Source organism: Balaenoptera physalus (genome assembly GCF_965194825.1).
Source record: "Balaenoptera physalus genome assembly, chromosome: 11".
Classification (NCBI taxonomy): Eukaryota; Metazoa; Chordata; class Mammalia; order Artiodactyla; family Balaenopteridae; genus Balaenoptera; species Balaenoptera physalus.
The window spans coordinates 24456722-24473124 of record NC_138896.1 but is presented as its reverse complement, the minus strand read 5'-3'; positions in this window follow the sequence as shown (position 1 = coordinate 24473124).

The following is a 16403-nucleotide window of genomic DNA, read 5'->3' as shown; positions in this document are numbered from 1 at the left end:
CAATCCCCACTGACAGCTTAATCCTCAACCTCCTGTCTTTGAAGAAGATTTCTGCATTGGGGTAGAAGATCCCAGTGGAAACAGAGCAGCTGAGGAGATAAATGAGTCCTGGTCAGAGAAATGACTTAGTGTTCAGGGTGGGGGACGAGGCAGCTTAGGGTCCTGGGAAGGACAGATTCTTGGGGCTGACTGCTGAGTTCCCGAAAGCTGGGGCACTCTCTGTGTGACGACCTTAACCAAGTTTCTCAACCTTCTCTGCCTGTTTCCTCATCTACAAAATGTGCATGTTAACAGCATCTAGAGCCCAGAGTTTTAATGAGAATCACATGAATTTATATTTCTCGAGTCACTACATGTAATTAGAACAGGGCCTATTACTAGTAAGTGCTAGAGATACAACATTAAAGTGAAGGAAGGAAGGCACACCCCTCACTGCAGTTGTCCTGGGTCTTCCTAGAACCACACGGTCCTCCAGCGCCGCCCACCCCTGCCCCCAGCCCCACCTCCTGCTCATCCGCCTCCTCACCGCCAGCTGCAACCTGCTTTCTCTTCTTGGCCCACAAGTGTCTTCAAAACCAACCTACCTGCTTTGAAAGGCTGGGGCTTCTGAAGCGTCTCTAAACTTGGCAGCGTGAGAAGGTTCAGGGACCCCAGCAGACCCCAAATCTGCCCTCAAAATTTGCACGTGAAATTAGTCACTCTGGGCCCCAAACCCTAATTCCAGATCCAAATCTGAGTTCCTCACGTCTGAGGGGCAGGCGGCTCCCAGGAGAGTGGAGAAGCAGCAGAGCCTGGCACAGGGGTGTCTGCAGAGACCAGACCATGGGGACCCCGCTGAAACGATCCCAGACAGCTGAGTCCACCTTTCTCTGGTTCCTTCCACTATTTGAAAGTGAAACTTGGAAAAAGCAATCCCAGCAGACTCTGCCCTGTCCTCTGGACAGTCACCCAGTGATCAAGAAGGAAACAGCAGGATCAGAGCAGCAAAAGAGAGTAGATACAAGTAAGCTGAAAGCACCCTGAGGGGGACAGATAGACTCACAGGCTCGATAACCATACTTTGGACAAGTGCTGCCCTCCAGGTTGGCTCCTAACCTCGGGAGCGGGGACCCTGTGTGTGGCACAGCCAGGACTGCTCGCGGGCCCCCCGCCTGGCCTGTCTGCACCAGGGGCTCGCTGCGGAGACCATCAGCGTCAGCGGGTAACCCGCCCCGGAACACAGCCCCCAGTGTGGCTGTTTCCTCTTCTTCCCCAACAGATGGCCCAGGAGCGCCCCACAACCTGGCAACCCAGGGCTTAACCCCAGGCCTCAGGAGCTTCCAGGGCCAGCTCCGGGACCCTGGCCCTGCCCATGCTGAATGGACAGTGCCCTAAGGCTTGCTAAGGTTTTATATCACCCGTGGCCTGGGTACAGCCATTCAGACCCCCTCCCCGACAGGCTGCAGTGAACACCAGGAAAGGCCGGTCTCCAAAGAAAAACCAGGGAGACTGGCTCTTCCTCTCCTGCCCCTCTCTTACCTGCAGTTTCCTTACTTAGTAAAGGGCACCTGTGTTCACCCAGTTTTCTCTGCCAGAAACTTGAGAGGAATTCTTCATATCCCACTCTCCCACCCAGTCTACTTCCAAAAAGTTCAAGATTTTTCACAAATTCACATCAACGGCCAGCACCGACTTCCAAGCCACCCTCATTTCTCAGCTGGCTCAAGCAGTGGTCTCCTCATGGGTCTCCCCACCCCACCTCCAGCCTCACCTCCTCCAGTTCATTTGCCTTCCAAGGTCATGATCCTCTCACATCGTCTTTTGTCAACTCTCTGGCTCACCCCTCAAGGGACCTCCCTGCTTAACCTCTCCTCTGTGGCTCCCAGGCCTCCAACGTCCTCCCTGACCTCATCCCGTGGTTCTCCCAGGTGCTCCCTCACTGGCCTCAGGTGAGATCCTCCAGTTCCCCGAGCCTTCCCAGCCGAGGAAATCCTCACCAGCCACTGGATGCTCCTGCCCTCCCCCTCCTCCCCCAAACTCCTCACTGCCCAGCTCTCACCTAAAATGACCTTGCTCAGGGGACCCTTTGCTGACTTCCTGATCCCCATTATGTGCCCCATACACATGCTTCTGGGGTTTTGGTGGCACCCTGTCTCCTCCACAGCCCTGACCTGTGCTCAGGTGAGGAATGTCTGGGAAATCCAGGAGAGGAGCCACTGTGTGTCCTGTTCGCCTGTCCAGCACGTAGTAAACACTCAATAAACATTACCTGAGCTCATTTTCAGGAGTCTCTTCAGCAGCACAGGGGCTACTCAGCCTCACCCACTTTCGGAAAACATTTTAGTCCACAGAAACACAAAGACTGTTAACCCTGAAAGTCAGCCCCTGGGCAGATGCAAGAGCCACACCATCTGCCCCTCTTTTTTCTTATCTACCCCAGAAATAAACGCATCACTGAGTACAGCCCTGGCCAGAAACATCAGCTTCAACCACTTCTGATGCTTCCTCAAGCCTGCCCAGTGTCGGGGCTTCACAGTAAAGTGACTTTCCTAGTGTCTCTCCCACCTCACTTCTCCCTGGTGGTTGGCATTATTAGCCTCATTCTACAGACGAGGAAACCAAATCTCAGACTGACAACCACACACCCAGCAAATCTCTCTCAACCTGTGTTCACTCTGGGTTGTTCTGAACGGCCTCTTATATTTGTCTTCATGGAACAAGGACTGACCGACCCGCTGATGTCTGGGATGCTTGGTTTCTGCCCGAAGTCTGGCGTGAGCCATTACCCAGAGCTTCTGGATATACCCGAACACAGCCCACTTTGTCATCCCCCAAAAGCCCATTTTTGCTAATATCTGCTTACACTCGGGAATATTTGGAAAATCCACATTAACACAAAAGTACCTAATTAGACGAGAACAAATATTAGCCTCCGGGTCTGCCTAACCTTCACCCCCACTACCTCCACCAATCCCTTCCCCACAAGGAGATTTTTCAAGGCCTGAGAAACATTAGAGGAATTTGATGAAAACTAAATTTTACTGAATACCTACTAAGTGCCAGGAGCTGAGCCACACAAATCGAATTTATGCCACTTCATTTTCACACATGCACACAGACATGAAGTAAGACAAGAGCCCTGCCACTGAGGACACTTAGTCCAGGCCCCTCACAGAGGAGGGGGGGCTAGAGCTGCAGGGAGGCTGCCCCGCCCCCACCTCCAGCCCTCAAACCCAGCCCAGCCCAGCCCCCAGCTCCACACACAACTCCACAGGAAGCAGGAGCAAGAAGGGACCTTGGACTCCGTAATGCCACAAGATGATCTGGCCAGAAAGCTTATCTCACCCTGAATGCCAGCCTTTGCTTCCATACTGGGAGGGGAAGAGCAGTACGGATGACAAAGTACAGGGAAGATTTTCTGGAAGCATGCTGGACGGACACTGGAACACACTGGCAAGATGGATATCAAACAACGTACTTCACTGCCCTCTCCCAGACATCAGGGTCATGTTCCAGCTGCTTTAACAAGAAAGACAGCTCACTAGCCACAAATGATTCTTCTTTCTCAAAGTATAAATTATCCTAATGCTAATGGGCTTAATATTTTACTTTCTTCTTTAACAGCCACATGGTACCTCTTATCTTTCATTTGCTTCAAGTGCTTTCAGAAGAGTTTCAGATAAACACCTAAGCCATAAAACCACGGTGATGTAAAATGAACTGTGATTCTTAAAATGTTACAGTGCATAAATCACAGCAAGATCTTTTTCAACCCACTGCCTAGAGTAATGAAAATAAAAACAAAAATAAACAAATGGGACCTAATGAAACTTCAAAGCTTTTGCACAGCAAAGGAAACCATAAACAAGACCAAAAGACAACCCTCAGAATGGGAGAAAATATTTGCAAATGAAGCAACTGACAAAGGATTAATCCCCAAAATTTACAAGCAGCTCATGCAACTCAATATCAAAAAAACAAACAACCCAATCCAAAAATGGGTGGAAGACCTAAATAGACATTTCTCTAAAGAAGACATACAGATGTCCCAGAGGCACCTGAAAAGCTGCTCAACATCACTAATTATTAGAGAAATGCAGATCAAAACTACAATGAGGTATCACCTCACACTACTCAGAATGGCCATCATCAAAAAATCTACAAACAATAAATGCTGGAGAGGGTGTGGAGAAAAGGCAACCCTCTTACACTGTTGGTGGGAATGTAAATTGGTACAGCCACTATGGAGAAGAGTATGGAGGTTCCTTAAAAAACTAAAAATAGAATTACTGTATGATCCAGCAATCCCACTCCTAGGCACATATCCAGAGAAAAACATAATCTGAAAGGGTACATGTACCCCAATGTTCATTGCAGCACTATTTACAATAGCCAAGACTTGGAAGCAACCTAAATGTTCATCGACAGATGAATGGATAAAGAAGAAGTGGTACATATATACAATGGAATATTACTCAGCCATAAAAAGGAATGAAATAGTGCCATTTGCAGAGACGTGGATGGACCTAGAGATTGTCATACAGAGTGAAGTAAGTCAGAAAGAGAAAAACAAATATCGTATAATATTGCTTATATGTAGGATCTAGAAATATGGTAGAGATGAACTTATTTGCAAAGCAGAAATAGAGTCCCAGATGTAGAGAATACATTTATGGTTACCAAGAAGGGAAGTCGGGGTGAGATGAACTGGGAGATTGGGACTGACATATATATACTACTATGTTCAAAACAGATAACTAATGAGAACCTGCTGTACAGCACAGGGAACTCTACTCATTACTCTGTAGTGACCTAAGTGGGAAGGAAGTCTAAAAAAGAGCGGATATATGTATACGTATGACTGATTCACTTTGCTGTACAGCAAGAAACTAACACAACATTGTAAAGTAAATATATTCCAATAAAAATTAATTTAAAAAATGTCACAGTAGATGGAAAGAATTAATCCCCTTTTTTTTAAACATGCAATCTGGTAAAGCTTATTTTACTTGACACTGTTAAGTTGAAGTGTTCACTGGATTAATTTACACTGTAGGAAAAGTTTAAACAACTCCTTTGATACTTATTTTTTTGAAAAATGGGAACACACACACACACACACACACACACACACACACACACGAAGCAATGATTTTTTTTCAACATTAAAGTGCTTCCTTCCTTCTCTAACCACAATGATCCTGGCTGGTGGGTTAAGCTCTGCCCTGGAAGCCTGCTGAGCAGAGCCCCAAGGGCAAAATTGGGGCCATGACCTTCCTCTGAACCTGCACTTCTACCCCTCTGCTGAGGAAGGACAGCCCCTCCCAGAATAGGCTGTCATCTCCAAAACTGAAATATCCAACCAAAGGTGGCTCACAGACTTCCTTAGGCCCCTTACTCATTCCCAAGAGTGGGTGCTGCCCGGGCCCACCCAGAGGTTGGCTGCAGAGCCCACCTGGACCATAGCACCTACCCCACCACCCTCTGAGTAGACAATCCGCTCTGCTTCCAAAGTCTGAGATTCCTGGGGACATGAAGAGGCACCACTCCCACCCAAGCCCTGAGATGTGTAAAGGTAAAGGAGGGAGACTGGGGAGAAAGACATTCTTACAGAAAATGTAATAAATTTTATTACATTAATGAATAAACAAAAGATAATAAGAGATTAAAAGGAAAGGAAACAAAAAGATAGTATAAGGAAGGAAAGAGAAGGAAGGAAGGAAGGAAGGAAAGAAGGAAGGAAGGAAGGAAGGAAGGAAGGAAGGAAGGAAGGAAGGAAGGAAGGAAGGGAGGGAGGAGGGAGGGAGGGGGAAAAAGGAAGGGGTAGGATCCCCCTGGCATTCAGCCCTGGCACATCTGGGACAGGACATCTGAATGGACACATCTGCCCAGAGTGTCTCAAGCACGTTCCCCAGTCACCGAGACGTCAGTGAATTTTGCAGAGGAAGTTATTGTACTGCCCACATGGGTGACCCACTCAGCAACCTGGGAAGTATTTACTCACTCTCTCAATCCCATAGGTCAGGCCCACCCACAGTCAAGAGTTAACCAGGCAAGTCTTGCTCGGAGGGATTTGAGTGCCAACTTACAGGAAAGGCCTGGAGTTCTGGCACTCTGGCCTCTGTCCCTGAGAGAATCCGAGGAGAGAGACCTGGCCAGTAAAGGCAGGAGAGGGGCTGACCAACCCTCAGAGGCCGATTCTAACAGCCCCCAGGATGCCCGCCCTGTTCCTTCGTGTCAGGAGACTTGTCTCCACAGGCTGAGCTGTAGGCTGAAGCCCTGAGGCCGGGCCCTGCTCTCTAATGAGTGTCACCAAATACTCAGGCACGCTGTTCACCCAGTGCCATTTTACTCTGAACGTTACATACTTTATTATAATCCTCAGAGGAAAGTTTAACTTTCCTCCTTTTACAGCTGGGAAATAGAGGTTCAACAATATGAGGGGACCTGCCCAGGGTCAGACCTTTGTGTGTCAAACCCACAGGCTCCACACACACCGCCCCCCCAAACAAAGCTCAGCTGAGCTCTAAACAGGGGCCACCAGGTAGGGGTGAACCAGCCCCAGGAGTGCTCCAGGGATCTGGGGGCAGGAGGGGAGGCAGAAGAAATATTCCAAGTTCTGTTATAAATGCTTTAGTCGTATCTCTTCTCATGTGTTACTTGTGCTTGTTTTTATAATCAGTACAACATTTGTGTGTATTTGATAGCTGCATGTTCAAAATACATTACCAAGGAGTGGGTGATCCAAAGAGTTTGGAGACCCAAGCTGCAAACTTCCAGTCCAGAAATCCTCTCTAAAGCAGCAGGTGTCAGAGAGGGAAGCAGCAGGACCATCTGCAGCAGCTGCCTGGGAGGCAGCCCAGAAAGAGGGTGCTACCTGGGTGGGAGGAGGAGCCCAGGGGCCAAGAGAAGGCTTGCCCCGCTGGGTCAGCCCAGATTCCATCGGGTTCTGCTGCCCCCTTGTGGCCAGCGGGGTGGACTGGCACAGCGCTTCCCGGGTGGAGACACTGAGGGGAGGAACGGAGAAGCAGACAAGGAGTCCTAGAAAAGTGGACCGGGACACAGGAAACCAGACACAAAAGACTGCACCACGCTACAGGATCCCTGATATACGAAGTTAAAGCACAGGCAAATGAGTCTGTGGTGGCAGAAGTCAGATGAGGTGTTCCCTGCCTTGCTAAAGGGTAGTTAGGACAGGAGGGGACACCAGGGAGTGTCCTGGGGTGGGGGGACTTAATTCAAATATTTACTGACTTACTGAAGAGTTAGCTCTTATTCATTTTGTCTATTATTTTTATTTTATTTATTTATTTTTAATAAAATAGTGTTCGTTTTAAGAACAAAACTGAGTTCCCACAGGACAGTGCTGGGACAACGTCAGCATCTCCGCCCAGCCCAGACCCCACTCACTCGTCTATCCCACAACGCTCCCCAATCTCATTGCTCCCTGAAGCCTGAGAAGGTGAGGATCTCCCCCTTCATGGACCCCTCCCCACTAACCTTGTGCGCGCGTGCGCGCGCACACACACACACACACACACACACACACACACATCCTGACGTTGCAAAAGGCCCAGCCTCAGCTCTGCCATTTCCCCCAAATCAAAAGCTTTCCTCCTCCACCTGCCCCCTCCCCTTTCACCTCTCCTGGCATCCGTACTGAAAGGTTATAGGACACTCCCTACGCTCACTGGTTCAGTGGGGATTTATTGACAGCATCTCGGGAAGAAAAAGAAAGTCTCTTGCTTCAGGCAGCCTCACAGCCTGGCCACCTGACAGGACAGAAGAAGTGGAGAAAATCACAAAACAAGAGAGCCCCTCAGGTACACCAAAGATAAAACACAGCTAAGGGAGGCCCTGGGCACAGTTGCTGGAGAAGTGCCCTCAGTTTCAGCTTTGGCTCCTCTGGGGAAATTCTGAATTCCTGGGACGAAGCTGAAAATGGCTGGTCGGAGCCTGACCTCTCGGAGGAGACGTCTTCCTTGCTGAGAAGGCGTTGACTCAGAGAGCTGGAGCCAGCGGTTCAAAGGTAGAGGGAGGAGTTGAAGGCTGACTCCCAGGAGGCTGGAAGGTGAGGGTGAAGCGGAAGACTCCACCCGCCAGCTTGCGCTGAGGAAGAGCAGGGTCCTGAGCGAGGGGGAGGGCCTCCCCACCCCACCCTCACCCGGCGCCCCCAGCCCGTGAGAAACTCAGTTCTCGTCCAGCCCCTGTGAGGACAGGGAGGAGAAGAGAGGAATGAGGGATGGAGGGTCCCAGCGGGAAGCAGAATTCCACTGAGCCGGTTCCAGGACGGAGCTGTGAACAGGGGGCTATTTATGTGGGTGAGGACTGGGTGAAGGGAACAGCGGGGGATTCTGAGGCACTGGGGAGCCTTTACCCCGTAAACACACACACACACCAGACCTGAGGGGACAAGGGGAGGACCCCGACACTGACAGGGAAGGAATGTGACAGAAGCATCGCATCCTCTCTCCTTCCACAGCAGGTCTCCCCCTAGTGCCTCCCACTAGCCAAACGCAATGAGACGCCGCCAGCAAGTCCCCCCTCCCTCATCCCCCTCCCAGTGATCAATCCAAGGAGGTCAGTCTCCCAGGTTACAAAGCAGGGCAGGGAAAAGTGAGAAAGGACGGGGGTGGGTGGGTGCAGATGGAGAGTAACACAACAAAGGACAAAGGGGCCTGGGGAAGGGGGTAACATGAGAATTCCCACCCTGATGTCTCTACCACAAGCACCTTCCCAGGTGACCCACCTATTGCTTCTGCCAGAAGACAACCCTCCCCCCACAGAGATATGGACATACTCCTTTCCCTGAATAGCTGACTCCAGTGAACTCCCAGGCTCTTCCCCATTTCTCTCTGCAGGTGTCCCTCTGTCACCTGAGGACTTCCCTGCCCCACCTGCCCGCTCAGGGAAGCCCAGTGCCTCAGCCCCCTGCTATCAGGTGTCAGGTAGGAGACCCAAAGGGGTACTAGAAAATTCTAGTTCACATCCAGAGGTTCAAGTTGTCCACTGCCCCTGGTCAGCATTTCCCACTCTATCCCTTCCCTCCTCGGAAGTGATACCTTCTCCTTGGCTAAAAATGCAGGAGAGCAGGCTGCCTCGCCCCAAGGCGACCTGGCCTTCCCTGGCCTTGGTCTTTCCCATTTGCTTTCCTCACTGCAGGGGGAGGGTCCCGTGTCACCCTGGAGCTGCACCCAGCACATGTATGCGGCTCCTCTCCCAGGGCCCAGGCTCCGCCATCGCTCCTGAAGAGCCACACTTCCACCTCCTGGCAGGAAGGGGTCAGCCTGCTCCTCCCTTCCCACAACCAAGAGTTGGACATCCTAGGTGGGTGGAAGTCCAGTGTCCACACATCAAAGAGGCCTTTCCGGGCTTCCCTGGTGGCGCAGTGGTTGAGAATCCGCCTGCCAATGCAGGGGACACGGGTTCGAGCCCTGGTCTGGGAAGATCCCACGTGCTGCGGAGCAACTAGGCCCGTGAGCCACGACTACTGAGCCTGCGCGTCTGGAGCCTCTGCTCCGCAGCAAGAGAGGCCGCGATAGTGAGAGGCCCGCGCACCGCGATGAGAGAGTGGCCCCCGCTTGCCGCAACTAGAGAAAGCCCTCGCACAGAAACGAAGACCCAACACAGCCAAAAATAAATAAATTAATTAATTAAGAATGCAAATGACCTAAGGATCAGGTGTTTCAATTTAAAAAAAAAAAAGAGGCCTTTCCCCCAGGGAGTGGGTGCCAGGTCACAGTCACCAAAGGATAGAATGGGAGTGAGGGTGGGAAGTCTTCTAGAACCTTCCTAGGGGTCTCCCCAATCTTCCAAGTCACAGAAGGGGAGGGTCCTCGGGCTTCAAATGCATCCAAGGAGCTCCTGCACCCAAAGGAGCAAGACTCAGAAAACCTCTGCCCACGTCCAGCCTAGAGCACTCCTTTGGGGAGAAGGGATCTCTCCACTACTCCCACCTCCTCTGTGGAAGGCTCAATGCCCCAGAGAGAGGTGGTCTCCATAGTAGAGACTTAGTCATCAAAAATGGAGAAATGGAAAAAAGAGGTGGGGGGCAGAGCCAAGGGGAGACCAGCAAGGAAACATCTGTCTGTGGGAAAGACTTATAAAAAAAATAATAAATTAAAGAAGTAAAATTAAAAGATGGGTGGAGTGAACCTAGAGTTGTTTTTTAAAAATCTAAGGTCCCCAGACATATGAACCCCCATCCCACTCCCCTTGAAACCAGAACACAGGATGTAGAGGGTACTAATAATGGGGTCCAGTAGACAAGCACAAGAATGCAGAGAGGAGCAGCCCTGGGCATGGAATCAGGAGACTCAGGTTCAAACCCTGGCCTTCAGCTCATTGCTCTAGGACCTGGTGCAAGAGCCATCACCCTGAGGTGTCTCATTAGCACCCTATAAACCTTCATGGGGGAGAAGGCGCTCTTCTTTTTCCCAGCCTGTTTGGCCGTGGGGATCCCCAACCCACCACAGTTCTGTGCACACCCAGCCTCCTTCTCTGAGGAGAGTGCAAGCCAGTCAGCCCCACCGGCTCCACCATCCACACTGACAATGGTGGGAGCAGAGGGCTCAGGGCCATGACCTTAGTCTCTCTCCCGGGATCTGTGGACCCCAGACCTGCGCTTCCTTCACCAGCTTGTCCTTCAAGACCACCTCCGTCAGCTTCCTCAGGCCTGACTCTTGGACCCTCCAGCTCTGCATCAGCAACCAAATCACCTGCAGAGTTTTTGAAAAAACAGGTTGCTGGACTCCAACCCCAGAGGTTCTGATTCAACAGGTCTGGGGCAGAGCCCAAGAATGTGCATTTCTAACAAGTTTCAAGGTGATGCTGATACTGCTGGGCTGAGGACCACCCTTTGGGGACCACTGCTGAAGCTTCCACCCACAGAGATTCAGACTTAAGTGGTCTGGGTGGGCCCCGGGCACAAAGATGGGGGCTTTCTACGCCTCATGGCCTGAAGTTTTTGTCCTCAGAGAGATGGAGAGCCTTTTGAAGTTTTTAAATCAGATTTATATCATTGTATTGGATTGCTTTATTTTACCTTTATTATAAAATGTTTTAAACATGTAAAAAGTAGACAGAATAGTATAAAGAGGACAGTATAATCAATAGCCACTTACCCATCTCCCAGCTTCAACCATATTTACTCTCACCCACTTCCCCCTCCTACTGGATTTTTTTTTTTAATAATGTATTTCTTTTTTTAAAAAATTTATTTATTTTATTTATTTATTTTTGACTGCGTTGGGTCTTTGTTGCAGCACGCGGGATCTTCGTTGAGGCATGCGGGATCATTTGTTGCACCACACAGGCTCTTCCTTGTGGTGCGCAGGCTTCTCTCTAGCTGTGGCGAGCGGGTTTTCTCTTCTCTCGTTGTGGTGCGCGGGCTCCAGAGCGCGTGGAATCTGTAGTTTGTGGCCCGTGGGCTCTCTAGTTGAGGCGCACAAGCTCAATAGTTCTGGCACGCGGACTTAGCTGCCCGGCTGCATGTGGGAAACTAGTTCCCCATCCAGGGATCGAACCCGCATCCCCTGCATTGGAAGGCAGATTCTTTACCATTGGACCACCAGGGAAGTTCTACTATAAACATTCTTGTACAGGTTTTTATGTGAGTGTAAGTAAGTCTCCATTTCTCTGGAATAAATGCCCAGGAGTGCAATTTCTGAGTCGTAATTACATGTTTAGTTTTATTTAAAAAACCCAAAAAAAACCTGCCAAACTATTTTCACAATTTTTTAGTGTAAGTAAAATATTGCATGGAACATACATACTGATACTAAAAATTACTTATTGTTTACCTGAAATTCAAATTTTACTGAGCATCCTGTATTGTTATTTGCTAAGTCTGATATTCCTGCTCCCAGGTGATGCCAATGCTGCTAGTTTGAAAACTACCTTTTCAGTATCTGGGTTCTTTCTAATCTGGTTCCTTTTTATAATTATGAAAAATTTTTCTAACATAAAAATAGATAAAAACAATATAATCAAGTCTTCATACCCAGATTCTAGAATTTTCAACTTTGTTATTTTTGCTTTATCCATCCCTCTTTTTTCCCTGAAGTATTTTAAAGCAAATCCTGGTCATTTTGTCATTTTACCCCCACAAACTTCAGTATACTATTCTAAAAAATCGTAAATTTTCTGACATAATCACAATGTCCAGATCACAGCATTAACAGTAACTCCTGTGTCATCTTATTCCCAGTTCATTGAAGAAACTGCCTTTTCCCCATTGTATGTTCTTGCCTCCTTTGTCATAGCTTAATTGATCACATAAGCACAGGTTTATTTCTGGTATCTCTATGCTGTTCCATTGATCTATGTGTCTGTGTTTGTGCCAGTACCATTATGTTTTGATTACTGTAGCTTTGTCGTATAGTCTGAAATCAAGGATTATGATACCTCCAGCTTGTTCTTCCTTCTCGAGATTGTCTTGAATATTCAGGATCTTTTGTGTCTCTCTACAACTTCTAGAATTATTTTTTCTAGTTCTGTGAAAGATACCATTGGTATTTTGATAGAGTTGCAATCTGTAGATTGCCTTGGGAGTATGGTCATTTTAACAACATTAATTCTTCCAATCCATGAGAACAGTATACCTTTCCATTTATTTGTGTCGTCTTCAATTTCTTGTCATCAGTGTCTTATAGTTTTCTGTGTACAGGTCTTTTACCCCCTTAGGTAGGTTTATTCCCTGTTGGTGAGCTGGGACTTTTACCTGGGACTTTCAGCTCTCCATCACAATGTCACTGGAAACCAAGTGGAAGCAGTAATAATGTGTTTCACACTCTATCAGCCAATGTGTGTCAGAAGAGGCCTAGCAGGGAGCCTGAACTCCCAACCCTATCCAGCAGTAACAAGATGTCAACAGAAGCCAAGTGAGGAAACTGGGCTTCTACCTCCACCTGACAACAATGAGGCAGCACCCTCTTTCCCCCACTGGCACAGCATCAGAGGATATCTGTTAAAATAGATTTAGATAAAATCCAGAGTCTCATCACGTAATACCCAAAATGTCTAGGATACAATAGAAAAGCACTTATACCAAGAACCAGGCAAATCTCAAATTGAATAAGAAAAGACACTCATCAGACACCAACACTCAAGATGACCTAAATGTTGGAATATATGACACATATTTACAACAGACAAGTATTTTAAAGTAAGTATTAAAAATGCTGCAACAAGCAAGGACAACCTCTCTCTTTTTTTTTAATATTTATTTACTTGGCTACATTGGGTCTTAGTTGTGGCATGCGGGATCTTCATTGTGGCATGCGGGATCTTTAGTTGTGGCATGTGGAATCTTTTTAGTTGCAGCATGCATGATCTTTAGCTGAGGCATGCAGACTCTTAGTTGCAGCATGTAGGATCTAGTTCCCTGACCAGGGATCGAACCCGGGCCCCCTGCATTGGGAGCGTGGAGTCTTAGCCACTGGACCACCAGGGAAGTCCCTAGGACAAACTTTCTTGAAACAGATGAAAAAATTAATAGTCTTAGCAAAGAAATAGAAGTTATAAAGAAGAACCAAACAGAAACTTTAGAACTTAAAAATACAATAATCAAAATTTAAAACTCAATGGATTGGCTTAACAGGAAAGTGGAGAAGACAGAGGAAAGATTCAGTGAACTTAAAGGTAGATGAACAGAAATTACTCAATCTTGGCAGCTGAGAAAAAATAGACTAAAAAATGAGCAGAGGTTCAGAGATTTATGGGACTGTAACCCATTTTTAAATTGTCATTATTGAGTTATAAGAGTTCTTTTTTTTAATTTAATTTATATTTATTTATTTTTGGCTGCGTTGGGTCTTCGTTGCTGCGTGTGGGCTTTCTATAGTTGCGGAGAGCAGGGCCTACTCTTCGTTGAGGTGCACGAGCCTCTCATTGCTGTGGCTTCTCTTGTTGCAGAGCATGGGCTCTAGGTGCGCGGGCTTCAGTAGTTGTGGCACACGGTCTCAGTAGTTGTGGTTCATGGGCTGGAGAGCACAGGCTCAGTAGTTGTGGTGCACAGGCTTTGTTGCTCCGCGGCATGTGGGATCTTCCCGGACCAGGGCTCGAACCCACGTCCCCTGCGTTGGCAGGCAGACTCCTAACCACTGCGCCACCAGGGAAGTCCCAAGTTAAAAGAGTTCTTTATATATTCTGGACACAAGTCCTTTATCTGATATATGATTTTCAAATATTTGCTCTCGTTCTGTTGCTTGTCTTTTCACCTTCTTGAGGTGTCATTTGGAGAGCAAATGTTTTTAATTTGGATGAAGTCCAATTTATTTTGTTGCTTGTGCATTTGGTGTCATATGTAAGAAATGATTGTCTGACCCAAGATCTTAGGCAGAGATAAGGCTCAAAGTGGGCTCTGCATCTTCCTGACGTTGTCCTTAAACTTAGTTTCTGCCCACCACTCTCTGGATTCCCCTGCTACCTAACCACTCCTTCTCTGTCTCCGTTACCATTTCCTCTTCTTTCTCTCAAGTCCCAGCCTAGTGCCCCAGCCTACTTTTCCACAAAAAGTGTGAGGTCAGGAAGATGGCAACCCTGATTCTCAGGGTTGGTGAGAGTAAGGGCATGTGCAGACACTACTACCAAGAATATAAAGTCCCGCACTGCTTTCTGGAGAATGACACTTAGGTACCAAAAGCTTTAAAAATAAGTCTGTCCTCACTTGGAGCCTCCTTCTGCAGGGAAGAGAATCAGTCTGGAATTTACTAACATTGTTTTGCTTTCACTGAAGTTTTTTGATGCCTACTCTCTATTTACAATCAGACAGAAAAAGATTCCCTTTAAAATCTAAGTTTAAAAATGGGTGGAATTCCCTGGTGGTCCAGTTGTTAGGAGTCGGCGCTTTCACTGCCGAGGGCCCAGGTTCGATCCCTGGTCAGGGAATTAAGATCCCACAAGCCGCGCAGCGAAGCCAAAAAAAAAGGGAGTAGACTGTTTAAATATATAAAACAAATTATAGTACTTGTGGTGTGCAGGTATGGTGCGGGTGGTCACGAATGACTGTAGTTTTAGGAAGATGTAACTAGTGCTAGACACTGTGTATTTAACTACAGTGAATGTTTAAACTATGTCGTATTGAAAAATGGAGGGGACTTACAAGTAGATATATGTCCTAATTCTTCTCAAAGCCAAAATAAAATTTTAAGTCTCTCCTTTGACCCTTTGACTCAGTATTCTCTTCTAGGAATTTAGCCTAAGGAAATAACTAGACAACCACTCAAGTATGTAAGTTCAAGAATATTTATTGCAGCATAGTTTCTCATATTTTTAAAGATTGAGAGCCACCTAAGTGCCGCCCTTACAATAGGAAACTGGTTTCAGTGAACTAGAGTTCACCAAACACTGGAATACTAGGCAACCATTAAGAATGAAGTTAGCTCCGACTTCCCTGGTGGTGCAGTGGTTAAGAGTCTGCCTGCCAATGCAGGGGACACGTGTTCGAACCCTGGTCTGGGAAGATCCCACATGCCACAGAGCAACTAAGCCTGTGCACCACAACTACTGAGCCTGCACTCTAGAGCCCGCGAGCCACAACTACTGAGCCTGCGTACCACAACTACTGAAGCCCACACGGCCTAGAGCCCATGCTCCACAACAAGAGAAGCCACCGCAATGAGAAGCCTGTGCATCGCAACAAAAAGTAGCCCCCACTGGCCTCAACTAGTGAAAGCCCGCGCACAGCAACGAAGACCCAATGCTACCAAAAACAAACAAATATTTTTTTTTTGATTAACCAAGATAAAAAACCCCTTTCTGTTTAATTAAATGTCTTCCTAAACAACATAATAAAAGGCCCAGAAAAGCACTTGGCAACTTTGACCAATATAACTTCAAAAAATCTGATAACAAAATTATACATCTACATAACATTTATATCAGTCAATTCTGGCAAAGCTCTACCATACTGATGACCTTAATCATTCTTTCTGGAAATACTTAGGCAGCCGGTCCCCTTGTTTAAAAAATTACTCCTCTGTTGTGTGGATAATTTGTATCACAGGAACACCTTCCTTTTCTCTCCATTTCAAAGGAAATATGCCCGTAGCTCATCCAAAAGTAATATAGTGTCGTAAAGGTGTAAGATAAATAGAAGTGGGGATAAATATAACAGAAAATATATTAACGTAAAGAATACTTAAAATCCACATGAGAACCCCAAAGAGTACATTTGTGTGACTTCAGGGTTGGGGTAACCATTATAATGAATCTGCCAATGCCTCAACTACTCTTTCCCACACACTGGGGGCGGGGCAGGGCCCTCCTCCAAGCCACACTGCAGTTGAGATGTTTATATCAGAGTCCAGTCAGGAGACAAAAACCACATCAGTCATTTGAAAGGGGAAAACTGAGATAAAGAACTATTAACTACCAAAAGGTAGTTAGCTTATAAAGAAGTGAAAGAAAGCTCTAAGGAACAC